Here is a 14,156-nt window from a genome sequence, read left to right on the forward strand (position 1 = left end):
GCTGGAGAGTTCAGATGTCTGGTATCGCCGCCCTGTGGAATGAGGAGGCCAGTAGCAGAAACCCACGATTTGTGAAGGTCAAGAGTGAGGGGATGACTCCAGATAAGGCTGCACAGCAGGATTGTTTATTGCAGGAGCTGTGCCACGGTCCTCCCCACTGACACAACCCAGGAACTTCAGCGCAGGAACTTCAGCGCAGTAATTCAGCTTTGGAAAGGCCTCGAAAGTAAGCCCATCCCAGATCTTTCTGCATTACCGCTGGATCAGGTCTGCAGGATCGGAATCCCAGGACGGCATCTGAGCATCCACAAAATGTCTGCCTTGCAGCTTCCACCATGGTATTCCCAGCTGCTGCAGATATAGTAAGCCCGTATTACCCAAGCATGATAGGGTGCAGGATATACAGTTCAAAATGCTTTGATGCCTCAGTCCTGGTCTGATTTGCAAAGCAAGTCAGTAGACTGGCTCCATAAACACAAAAATGTTGACCCACACATCAGAAAGGATATAATCATGGCAAGGAGAGTAGGGTGGGTTGGACCCTCACACAAATGTATACAGGGGGACTGTATTGTCTTAAATTTTAGAAGGCCCCAACAGGTTCGTCATCTTTTATCTGCTACTGACAAAACATTTAACCCTCCTACCAATATAAGCACACTCCCTTTGGGCTACTTTTATAAGCAATCGCTCACCCCAAACAGAGGCACCAGAATAGCTATGCCCTTATCTAATAATTACCAAGTCCTCTCTAGTTTGTATCTGCTAGATTGACCATCAAAGACGCTAGACATTGCAGACGCTAGTAACACGCCAGCTCAAGATACACCAACTGTACCTAACTGCGCCCAAGAGAAGACAGATTTAGTAAAAAGTGTTAATGAACCAGTTTGAGTGTATTGAGCTGGAATGTGGCAGGTCTTCGAACAAAACTTGATAACATAGATTGGGTAAATTCGATAAAGGAATATGATATTCTCATGTTCCAGGAAACATGGGCCACTGAAGAATTATATATTGAAGGTTTCCATTGTTTTAGTGTGCTATCCCAAACACCTAGAATGGGAAGACCATCGGGAGGACTGTTTATGGGGATTAACGTGGCAGCTGGGGGAAGTTTCAAAGTAATCACAACTCATAGTTTAAATTATCAGGCTGTACTGTTCAAAAGAGGGATCCATTTTTATTTGATAAACTTTTATAATAATGATTGTCAGTCAGTTCCAAACAGGAGTTTTATAAAGCTTTTTGATTGTATTTCAGATTTGGATAACCAATCTAATAGTTATAGACCTTTTGGGTACATTAGTAGGGGATGATTTTAATGCTAAAATTAATGATTTGGGCCAAAATAAGGCAATAGCTCACTTTGCACAATCATCGACCAGTAGAGGCAGAGAACTCGAACAGTCGATTAAATCGTGTACCAATGTTATGGACTTGGTCGCAGGATCAACTATGACCAACCATCCAACTTATAGGGGTAGGGGGTGTAGTTCCATAATTGATTATATTTTTGTATGCCCTCTGATTGAAAAACAGTTGGTCTCTGCCGAAGTAGTACCGTCTGAGTTCGGAGACCATAACCCCATTAAGGTAATGATATACACAGCCCGACGGCCGATTTTTCAGACCCAATGCGGGGCTGTAAACTTAGTAGTATCAACTGATAACCTAAGATTGTGCTGGAAGGGGGGCGATAATTCGGAAACCTTCAAGAAATTGGTAAAGGGTAATATGCAACTTATCGACTCTTGCCTCTCATTAGAATCATACACCAGTGCAGATAATCGAGGATTTTGGGAAGATCTGTCAGACGATCAAAACCATCCTCTCTAAACCTCCCCTGAAGGTGACACTCACCCCTAGATGGTTTAACCACGATTGTTCCAGAGCGAATAGGAACCTACGCAGGGCATTAACCAGCACCCGAGGTGCTCCATAGGAGTTAAGTAGGCTAGAGAGGAATATAAGGAGGCTATTAAATACAGGAAGAACGAACTTTTGAGGGAACGATGGGACAAACTGTCTGAGGCAGCTAGTCTAAAAAATGGTAATATCTTCTGGGCAGCGGTCAGGGAAGTCTGCTCTATGGGCCTGTCCCTGACTCCGATCAGCTGTAATATAGCTAGCGCCGCATGGGTGGTTCACTGTTCAACTATCTATTCCACTCCATCTCCATGCGAATTTACCCTTATTCCAGGTAATCCAACTCCCATAGATATCAGTATTTCAGAAGCAGTTGAAGCAATTAACCAGAGTTTAGGCAATAAAGCTAGGGACTTCCACGGGGCGTACCGAACAGGAACCAAGTAGGTTTCCAGTCCGATGAGCAGAAGCCACAAGTGACGTGAGCACAGCTCTTGGAACCCGGACGCCCATGTAGCGGCTTACACCGCTCTCTCAGTTTTTCTTCCAGATTGGGGAGAAGACTATATTTTGCAAAGGTCCACAAGTTTGTGGTTCCAAACAATTTTCACGTGATCGAGGGCAGGGCGCTCTTTAGCGTGTGCGTACCAACCAGGTCACCCACACTGTTCCTGACGAAAACCCACAATCGCAAGATGGTTGAAACATGTAGACCTAAATTTTAAAATCACATAGCACACGTCGCTATTTTTAAACACTACAGGTCTTAGACACCGGAGTCTACCTAATTACACATAGGTGTCACATATTTTTTATGGGGGTTCAATCACTCAGGAATAAAGTCTTGCAGTGAGTAGTATTGGCCCCTTTTTAAACCACTTATCACCTTTAGAACTATTGCACATATAAAAAAGAAAACATACCCGCTCCACTGTAGTCAGGTGTCGAAGCACACCCTGTTGGCACTCGGCCTTCGGGGTGGGACCCCGATGATGAAGCATGTCACCAGCCAGGTTGGTGAGTGAGGGGTCTTATAAAAGGACATGCTTTGTCCTGCAAAAAGGTTGGGCACACTGTGCTTCACTGAGCCTTAAGCTCTAGGTACAGAGCTTTTATCTGTTATGCCTCCAGGGGGTACTCCTCCACTTGTTGTTGAATAAAGCGCCGGGCCCAGACGGGCTACCCATTGATTTAATCAAGTGGAACCCGGCCTTCTGGGCCCGCTGCTTTTGAATATTTTGACGTTAATAACTTGACGTTGGCAAAGATACCTGAGACTTGGGCCAGAAGTATAATAGTCCCGATCTTCAAGAAGGGAGATAGATCTCTTCAGTGTAACTACCGACCTATCTGCCTAATAGACAATACCCTCAAAATTTTAGGTTGAGTCCTGTACAATAAAATTGTGAACTGTATAGAAGCAAATGACATCCTAGATCCTTGTCAGTTGGGTTTTAGGGGCACGGTAGGAACCAAGGAACAATGCCTCAACCTAAACCTGATTATTGGTAAATATGCTACTCCAAAGAAGTCCCCCGTCTACATGGCTTTTATGGATTTGTCCACAGACTTTCACCTAGTGAATAGGTCAAGACTGTGGGAAATCCTTTTGGCCGGAGGTCTGGGTGAAACTTGGTAAATTTCTTGGCATATTTGCATAGAGACCTCAAGGCCCAAGTAAGGTTTGGGGTGGGTGGAGAGGTTTCGGGGCCCATTGATATCGGCAGGGGGGTCAGACAAGGTTGCGTGTTGGCCCCCTGCTTTTTATTATATATATCAACGGCCTCAATGCCTCCTTCAGATTGGCTACCCGAGATGTCCCATATATTAATAATGAACCCACCCCTGTGTTGTTTTACGCAGACGATGTGGTTCTCATAGGCGGTACCCCAAACTCACTGCATCTTCTTGTTCTAAATTTTAACAATTATATGAAAAAACTAGACCTGAGGGTACATTTTAAGAATTCATTCCTAATGAGTAGTGGCCGGGGGAAGCGTGACATAGGCCCAATTACAATAGATGGCCAAAAACTGACCTGGGTAAGATCCTTTGTTTATTTGGGATTGGCCTTTGCTGTGAACGACTCCTGGAGTGAGCATTTAGCTCACGCCAGGAGCAAGTTCTCAAAGGCCACCAACTAGATCTTAAGCTTACCTCGCCCTAAGACCACGGGTGCGCTTTTAGCCGTAGAGAAAATGTATAAACTTCAGTGCACCCCGGTGGCCACATATGCTGCCGAGATCTGGGGAACGGCCAACTGCTCAGTAATTCAGCAGGAAGAAAATAGGTTTTGCAGAAAATTATTGAACACCCCAATTTCTACCCCCAATATATATGCCACAAAGAACTCAATATTAATTTTTTATCTGATTTTATCCGGGCACGTCCAGCACTTATGGGGATTGCAGTGTGGAAGAACGAAGCAGCTTCCCTGACACCGCTGATTATCAAGGACTGTTTACGCTGCGATAAGGGCTTAGAAATCCCATGGCTGAGCGGTTTTCTAAGTAGTTTGCCTAGTATAAATAGGGAAGGTGTTTTCTGGGACCCCACATTAGTAGCCTCAGTTGCAAAAAAGGAAATGCAGAACACCCTGTACTCCCAATATAACTATGAGCAGCAGACGGTAGAGGCTAGGAAAACAACTGTGCGCAACTACAAGCTTATTGATTGGTATAGTTATCCGTTTCATACGTATTTGTCTTTACCAATGAGCCATTGGGAGACAAGCTTACTGTTTCGATTGAGAGCTGGTACAATTCGATTTGCACTTTGCTTCCCACTTGGCCACAGCCCAAATTCGAATTTTAACCTTTGTTCTTGTGATGGGAGGAGTGAGCAAACTATTATGCACTTTATATTCTTCTGTAAATACTATATCAAATATTTTAAACAGTTCTTATGTCCCTATTTTAACATAAGAAGACCAATTACTCTGGATGTAGCATATAGATTAATAATAGAATTAGATGATGTTGAACTTATCTTTCGCACTAGCACTTTCTTAAAAACTGCAATAAGGGCCCGGAGATCCATGATGGACCCCTGATACTGCTTAACATAAACTGTGATGTGTTTCTTTTTAACAATTACATATTCTGATATGATGGACAGTTTTGTACAAGTCACTTTCAAAACCTGTATATTGTATTTTAAATCTTTTGTATTAATTATTGTGATGTATTTGTTTTGTGTGCTTTTATGGGTACTGTTGTATCCGAATAAAGTTGAATTGACTGACTGAAATCTAAATTATGGTGAAGCAGATGAAATGCAAGTCATGTTATGACAAGAAAAGAGGTGCAAAGGATGTGGATATTACGGTGGGTCAATTGGTCAGAATAAAATATGCATTGAATGTTTGCAAAGGGAATTACGGATTTTCTGAGTGCATCAAATTGCTTAAAGTGGGTAAAAATTACGTTAAGGTGGAGATTGGTAGCACGTACAAACAGAGAAGGATTGTGGTGTACCGTTTTGATCATTGCAAGGAGATCCAGGAAAAGAAGAAAAGAGAAAAGATGGTGACAGCATGAGTGCTGATAGAGCGTTGAGATTAAGACTGAGGAAGGAGTTGTCATTGGAAAAAAAGGTTAAGGGTAGTGGTGTGTTCAGGGATTACGAGATGGATAACTCACCAAACCTTGAGAGGTTGACATGCTAGTGTGTGCAGTATCTATAATCCTACATTATAAAATCTGTTGTAGAGAATTGTGCAGTGACAGATGAATATGTTAGAGTTTTCTTGTTATGCATTCTCTTTGGAATGTATACAATATTATGCTTTAACATTGGTTGGTTGGAGAGGCTGCCTGCATTCTAGTGTTACTTGCTATACCACTTAGTGGAATAGGATTCCTTTTATAGTGAATCACACAGAAAATTTGAAGTATGTATTAAATAATTTGTATTTAATGCTGGTTTAGACAAATTAAAGAATTGGTAAACATTGAGGGATAAGGAAGTCGTGTCATCTTACCTGCCATAGTTTCAGATGACTCAGTTCAGCACAGCTGCTGTTCTGGAATGGTCCTCTCCCAAGTGTGCATGAGATCAGATCCTGGAGAGCTTGAGCCAGGGCATACACTGCCAGGTATATGTGGTAAGTAAGGCTCATATCATAAAGTACAAACATTGAATTTACGTCTTCCACCAACTCTAGGCCTGTACACCTCAACTTGTCTTCACCAGCTTCCTCTAAAACGGCTATTAAAGAACTGTCATTGACCGGCCACCTGCAGTCAAATGCTACTTCCCAGAAGGTTTTTATAAATATATCTTCAGGGTACCTTGCGGGATGAAGGCTTTCTAAAAAATTCTTGAATCCAGAAATTTCAGGGGCATGTAGTACCAATACCAGTGAACCATTTAGTAATCTCCAGGACTGCACTGGAAAATTGGTTGCACTAATTGTAAAACCAGTTGATAAAATCCAGATTTTCTCATTTAGTTTCATATAGCTCAGATGGTGCAGTAGGGCAATTAAGTCATTGTTGTAACAATCACAGATGATTACCTGAGCGGAAGAGCTTCGTATTGTTTCAGCAATGGCTCTCAACCTTTCCTTGCTGTATCTGTCAGAAAGTTTCTCCCAAAAGGACACACAGATTCCCAGCCTCTCGGCTTCTTCCTTCACCTCCTTTATCATCATGTAGCAGACATCATTGTCTGAATTCAGGAGCCCTATCCAAGTCCAGTTAAAATGTTTCACTAGCTTGACAATGACCAACGACTGAGGACTTTGACTTGGGACAGTCCGTAGAAAGGAGGGAAACTGGCTTTTGTCACTCAGCACACTATGCTGCGCGGCATAACTGATCTGAAAAGAGAAGGGCATGCAGAAATTGGCACATGTTTCTTCAAGATAGATTAGGTGGTGATATTAGGGAATTTGAAGATATCATGAGCTGTCACATTCAATCTCACGAAGGGATAATCTTCATTTAGTTTTAATATCATAAAGATAAATTGTGAAGAAAACTTTTGAATTGCTTAAATAAGATTTGTCAATGCTTGTAAAATATCCTATATGATGTGAAAGAAGGTTATGATTCTATTGAAGACACATTTGTGGGGACGAGGATTTATCTTTACTTACTACAAACGCAGCAGCCCCCGTATTACAAACAAAAACACATTTTCTAGAATTCCAGGTATCCTAACTTTCAGCAAATGAATTATTATTTGGGATGAGGACTGCCCCTCAAGACTTGGAGCAACACTCCAAGAAATCAATCTGGTTCACCCCCCCCCCGTCCATGAGTACAGATGCACCTGAAGATGACTCGACAAGAGGTGGAGGAACAGTACAATCCTAGACACCCACTCTACATTCACACCATCAACACACTCTACTTCTCCTCAAAACCACAAAAAAACCAGCCTTCCAGGACAGAATGAACGTCAACGCACACAACAGCATAGAACTCTTCACCATCGTCAAGGAATTTGCCAGGCCCAACAGAAAGACCACATACGTCCCTCCCTTCCAAGACCTCTAAAACCAACTCAGCACCAACTTCCACCACAAGAACAGGCAAGTCTATAACAGCTTTGCCGTCCAAGACCCTGGTAATATGCCCTCCACCGCCCCACTACAACAGATCGTACTCAACTGAACTCCGCTCACCACAGACGACACACTCAAGACCCCCATTGGATCCTTGCCCTTACCACATCTTCCATAGAGAAGCTGCCTACTTCACCCCCAGCTTTACTGCACCATCAACTGCTCCATCAAACCCACCGACTTCCCTGACAACTGGAAAGACACCGTGATGAAACCCCTGCTGAAGTAACTGTCCGCCAAGCGAACAGACCTGGAGAAATTCAGACCCATCTGCCTCCTCCCCTTTCCAACAAAGGTCATCAGAAAGGCCATCAACACCCAAATCTCCAAGTTCATCGAAGAGGAACCTTGTCCTGGACACCTCTTAATCTAGTTTCCAAACAACCACAGCACCAAGACCGTACTCCTTGCCGCCACTGATGACATCCGCTCCATTCTCGACCATTGCAAAACCACAGCCCTCCTTCTACTGGATCTCTCAGCTGCCTTCATCACTGTCTGAACTGCCAGGCCAGGGAGGACCTGGGCTCGCAGTTCGGTCTGGACTATTCCCATTGGGTGCAGGGTGAAGACTGATTTGCATATGGCTGGGCCCAAAAAACAATGGATTTAGGCCCAGATCTCTGTACTGGGGTGAATGTAGGACATTGTTAAGCATTCCAGACATCAGTTGTTCTTTTTATGTCTTGGAGACAGCCACCCTCTGGCACAGGCGCCTCCTCAATGTTATCCTCATTATCATCTTCAACTTCATCTTCATTCTCTTATGAGGTCGACTGTTGCTAAAAGATCTCCTCCCAGGGTCTGGCGGCGATGTGGTCATCCTTGTACTTAGACTCGGGGTTCAGCTTCAATCCTCGCTACTTGAACATGCTGTTCAGTTCTGCCATGTTACGGCTGTCGCCCTCCATGTTCCCCAAAGTCAATTTAATCATGTTTAAAGGGGAGCCCAGTCACTTTACTCCTGGTTAACAGGTGTAAAGTGCAGAAAGTTCTATGCCATAAAAAATGTGAAACATCTGGGGTTCAATGCAGAAAATTTCAATTTCCTTCACTAACCTTCTGGATTATCCATCTGATGGTAGTTATTACAGCGCTGGAAGCTTGGAGCGGAGCGGAGTAGTGAGCAGCGGTGGGCTTGAAGGGGCTTCCAACTAGTCTCACCTCATCCCCATAACAGTCTATTTTAGGTCTTTGGCACTTTTGAGGTCTTCTGGAGCCTTGTCATCACGAGGAAAGCTGGAGATTGCTTTACCTTCCTTCAGCCGCGAGGCCATAAACCCTAGAGCTATAAGACTATCTTTTTGATTATTAGCGCCAGCTGGAGAAGTAACAGTAAATGCATGAGCAAAGATTCTAAAATTCATCACAACAAGAAAATACCAATTTGTTTAAAACAAGCTTCAATTAATAAAACATTCAAGCTAAAGGAGCTGAAAAGACTCGCAGTTTAAATATACAGTCATACTCAGAGAGAAAGACGAATATTCAAACGTTCTACACCTACATTCAGGACCAAGACGAATGCAGCCACCCTGCGTCTGTTTTGTTTGTTTGTAGATTTATATAGTGCGACTTATCACCCCCGGGGGTATCCAGGCGCTGTCCGTCGGCACGGGGAGATGAAATGATTTCCCCAGAATCGCAGACTGTTACGCCAACGCTGAGACCTGAACCCAGATCCCTAGCTTCTGAGTCAGCAGCTCTGGATGCGCCGCCACATCCCCTCTCCTTTTTAGCTTTCCATGGAAATGGAGGTGGAAGAAAATGCATCACTTCTGTTTATGTTTACCAGTAGCTACCCAGGCGTATTAAATACAAAAGGACGCTGTGTGACAGCTCATTACTCCATCTGTAACACAGCCAAGCCAACCAAAACCAAGAGGACACTGCGTGACAGCTCATTACTGGATCTGTAACACAGCCAAGCCAACCAAAACCAAGAGGACACTGCGCGACAGCTCATTACTGGATCTGTAACACAGCCAAGCCAACCAAAACCAAGAGGACACTGCGCGACAGCTCATTACTGGATCTGTAACACAGCCAAGCCAACCAAAACCAAAAGGACGCTGTGTGACAGCTCATTACTGGATCTGTAACACAGCCAAGCCAACCAAAACCAAGAGGACACTGCGTGACAGCTCATTACTGGATCTGTAACACAGCCAAGCCAACCAAAACCAAGAGGACGCTGCGTGACAGCTCATTACTGGATCTGTAACACAGCCAAGCCAACCAAAACCAAGAGGACACTGCGTGACAGCTCATTACTGGATCTGTAACACAGCCAAGCCAACCAAAACCAAGAGGACACTGCGCGACAGCTCATTACTGGATCTGTAACACAGCCAAGCCAACCAAAACCAAGAGGACACTGCGTGACAGCTCATTACTGGATCTGTAACACAGCCAAGCCAACCAAAACCAAGAGGACACTGCGTGACAGCTCATTACTGGATCTGTAACACAGCCAAGCCAACCAAAACCAAGAGGACACTGCGTGACAGCTCATTACTGGATCTGTAACACAGCCAAGCCAACCAAAACCAAGAGGACACTGCGCGACAGCTCGTTACTGGATCTGTAACACAGCCAAGCCAACCAAAACCAAGAGGACACTGCGCGACAGCTCATTACTGGATCTGTAACACAGCCAAGCCAACCAAAACCAAGAGGAAACTGCGCGACAGCTCATTACTGGATCTGTAACACAGCCAAGCCAACCAAAACCAAGAGGACACTGCGCAACAGCTCATTACTGGATCTGTAACACAGCCAAGCCAACCAAAACCAAGAGGACACTGCGTGACAGCTCATTACTGGATCTGTAACACAGCCAAGCCAACCAAAACCAAGAGGACACTGCGCGACAGCTCATTACTGGATCTGTAACACAGCCAAGCCAACCAAAACCAAGAGGACACTGCGCGACAGCTCATTACTGGATCTGTAACACAGCCAAGCCAACCAAAACCAAGAGGACACTGCGCGACAGCTCATTACTGGATCTGTAACACAGCCAAGCCAACCAAAACCAAGAGGACACTGCGTGACAGCTCATTACTGGATCTGTAACACAGCCAAGCCAACCAAAACCAAGAGGACACTGCGCGACAGCTCATTACTGGATCTGTAACACAGCCAAGCCAACCAAAACCAAGAGGACACTGCGCGACAGCTCATTACTGGATCTGTAACACAGCCAAGCCAACCAAAACCAAGAGGACACTGCGCGACAGCTCATTACTGGATCTGTAACACAGCCAAGCCAACCAAAACCAAGAGGACACTGCGTGACAGCTCATTACTCCATCTGTAACACAAGCCAGTGCATCAGGAGAATTTCTGACAACATGACTCTTGAAGAATGAGCAAAACCATTTATTGTGAATAACTGTCAGCCGGAGATAGAAACATCTACAGTGCAAAGCTGTTTTCCTGCACCAACAGTGCACATTCAATAGTTATCTCAGAATTATGCTTTTTCCTTTTGCCCATATTGTCTATCATTAGTAAAATGCTGAGCCTAAATTTAATATGAAAAAAGGGCCGTCCTTCAGGGTAGATCCTGTCAAAGGGCCATATTATCAAGGAACTGCGATAACAATGTCGCTGCTTTTAGCGGCAGGAAACTGCTGTTGAAGCGGCGATAAGGGGCTTGATAAGAAGCCCTTGTGAATTCCCATAAAAGCCTGGGTTCTGGTGTAAAGGACATCAAACCTGGGCTTCTATTGGAATTCCCAAGGGCATATTATCAAGCCCATTATTGCCACATTAGCGGCACTTACCTGCCGCTAAAGCTGCGATAATGCCATTCTTGATAATATGCCCCCAAGTACCTTTCTCTACCAGGGTTATCTCTATTAATGAGATATCTATAAACCAAGGGCCTCCTTTACAGTAGAGGCTGGTGTAAGGGAAATGTTGTAGGGCAGCAGAGGGGGCGGGAGCATGGGGAGAAGCAAGGGGTGGCAGCGGGAGGGGGCTGAAATAATATTTTATAAAAACAGAAAACGTACCTGCTGGTATTCTGCTTGCCGCACTGCTCACCCAGCTTCTCCTCGGGGCAAAGCTTCCCCTGCAGACATACTGATGCTGCTCGCACATGAGAGCAGCGCAGCGATTGGGTGGAGTGCAGTGGTTTTGCCCTTCATCGACGAGCCTGTGCCTGCTGATCTCTCCACCCAGCAATACAGCTGGGCTGGAGAGATGTGAGTGTGCCTGAGACGGACGGCCAAACCGTCATGCGCACTGACAGCAGGCCCACCCCTCCTCCTCCCCTGTGGCAGTGCTGTGGCCCCTCCCAAAGACTCAGCCACAGCATGAGAAATAAAAGGATCTGCATTAAGATAATTGTATTTTTCGTTTGCCTCTGCGGCTGGGAAGTTGACGCTCCTCCACCCCATTTAAAAGAGCAGACGCATCGCTGCGTTGTATACTTTTTAAATGCCATGAATGCTCTATATTTATGGTATGGTGCACTGTAGCATAAGGAACAGGCAGTGTCAAGAAATAATTACGCTGCCGATGGCGTGTTGTCACAATTAGCAAAACTGACGTAAGGCTGGTTAGCAGCACGGAAAAGTACTCTAACTAACCTAGCATCACTTTTCATTGTGTGAAGTGTCAAAAAACAAAACACAATAGCACTTTGGACAAAAAAAAACGTTGGCACACTTCACAGAAGGCAGCCATGGAGCGGGGAGAACAGAGCAGCAGCAAGGACAACAACCCCAACAACCCCAACAACCCTAGCACCAGATGGGATGTCCAAACAGAGAGGGGAATAGAAAGTACAACTCCAGTGAGGCGGAGAATGACATCCTGATCACTGAGGTGGCAGAGCACCAACATCAGCTCTGTGCCACCCCAAAAATGCCATTAAGGAAGAATGAGGCCATTGGACAGTGAATAGTGGCCAAGATCAACATAGTGGGAAAAGCCATGAGGACAGTCATCAACTGAAAACGACACTGACACATTTATAAGCGCAAGACTAAGGAGAAACTGCCCAGGCAGGAATGCAGACTGGAGGAGGAAGCCAGGTTCCACAAGAGGAGCTGCACGCCTTGGAGGAGGGGGTGGCAGCTGTCAGCTAAGAGGAGTGGGTAGCAGTAGTGCTAGGACAAGACAGTGCAGCCCACAAGGAACAACAAGACCTACAGGGTAAGTCGCAACTAGGGGTAATGTTTGAAATAGGATGTTGTGCAGTTCAGCTAACTTTGTCTCTGCCTCCACTGCACTGTGTGCAGGGCAAAGGACAGGAATATGGGTCATGCACCATTAAACATCCTATAAGTGTAAGTCACACTGCCCAGTCACATGTGGCACAGATCAGTCCCGCTCCTTCACGTTTCTCCCTTCCATCTGTGCAGCACAAGGCTCGGGTCACCTTGAATACTGGAAATTGTAGTGGAATGTATGACATGAGTCATAAGAACTACAAGTCCTACAACACAGAGCAAAAACATAGAATGGAACAGCACATCATGCATGGACACATTTACGCCGCCCAACCTGACTTTTACAATGCAGGCCACCTTGCACCATGAGATCACTGTGTCTAAATGTGGTCTCTTGCACACAAATCTGGATTCTACAGAAATAGAATGGAAGGGGCTTGTCAGAGGAGAAGCTGTACTGATAAGCGGGGGGTCAGGTGTGGGGCATGTGAATGGTTAACACATAGGAACATGCCAAGAGTCACGTGTATAGTAAACTGCATGAAACTACATTGCTCGCTGCTTGTCCTTATCTGTGGGTTGAGAGCACACAGTTGTCAGCTCCCACGTTAGGGACCTGCCAAACTCCTGTCATGATGCGCACCAGAGGACCAAGGGACAAATTTACAAGTCCCCATTGCCACCATAACGCCACTTTCATCAACGTGGTGGTGGCGATAGGAGCTTTGCCTTATTCACAAGGCAGTGTTAAGCCACTTAACATGGCTTAACACCGCCTTGTGAAACAGGCTCCCTTGCACGGTACACTTAGCATGAAAGGGGTGGGCAATGGGTGTTGCGGTGGGCGTTCCACTGCAAAACCCATTCATTTTGACGCGGCCCCCTATTTGGAAGGGCAGTGTACATAGGAGGCAGCATCAACATTAAACAGGCGCAACAAGGAGAAATGTTTCATTCTATAGGCGCTGCGTTGTGCAGCACACATAGAAACAGCAAAAGACCATTGATTGCTTATGTGTGCTGCATTAAGCAGCACACATAGACGTTTCAAAATGCCATTTCAGACTTTTTATGTGCAGGAAGGGACACCTTCCTGCACATAAACCATCTTCTCCTACAATGCAGGCACTCTTGCACTATAGTGCAAGGGTGTCGGCGTTGGCCCTAGGCACTAAAATTAGCACCAGTGCAGGGGGAATGCATGGCTGCATTGTAATCTTGTATAGACATTACAGCCCTGCGTTTTCAAAGTGGCTAACACCGCACTCCACCACTTCCTAGGAAATATGCTCCCCTGGTAGTGCAGGGCCTTGTAGGAGCATGTTGAACTGCCACTGTGTCTTAATGGGGTGACATAGCATAGCAAGGGGGTGAGAAGGATAAGTGTGCTGCAAGGTAGCCAGACCACGACGCATGCACTGCTGTGTCAGAGAGTGCCACACTTGTGTCGCAGCTAGGAAGGGACGACAGAGAAGAGACGTTGAACCAGGGTGAAGATGTAGCATGTGGCAGGAGGGAATCTGAAGCTC

Source organism: Lissotriton vulgaris, chromosome 4_1 (genome assembly GCF_964263255.1).
Source record: "Lissotriton vulgaris chromosome 4_1, aLisVul1.2, whole genome shotgun sequence".
Lineage (NCBI taxonomy): Eukaryota > Metazoa > Chordata > Amphibia > Caudata > Salamandridae > Lissotriton > Lissotriton vulgaris.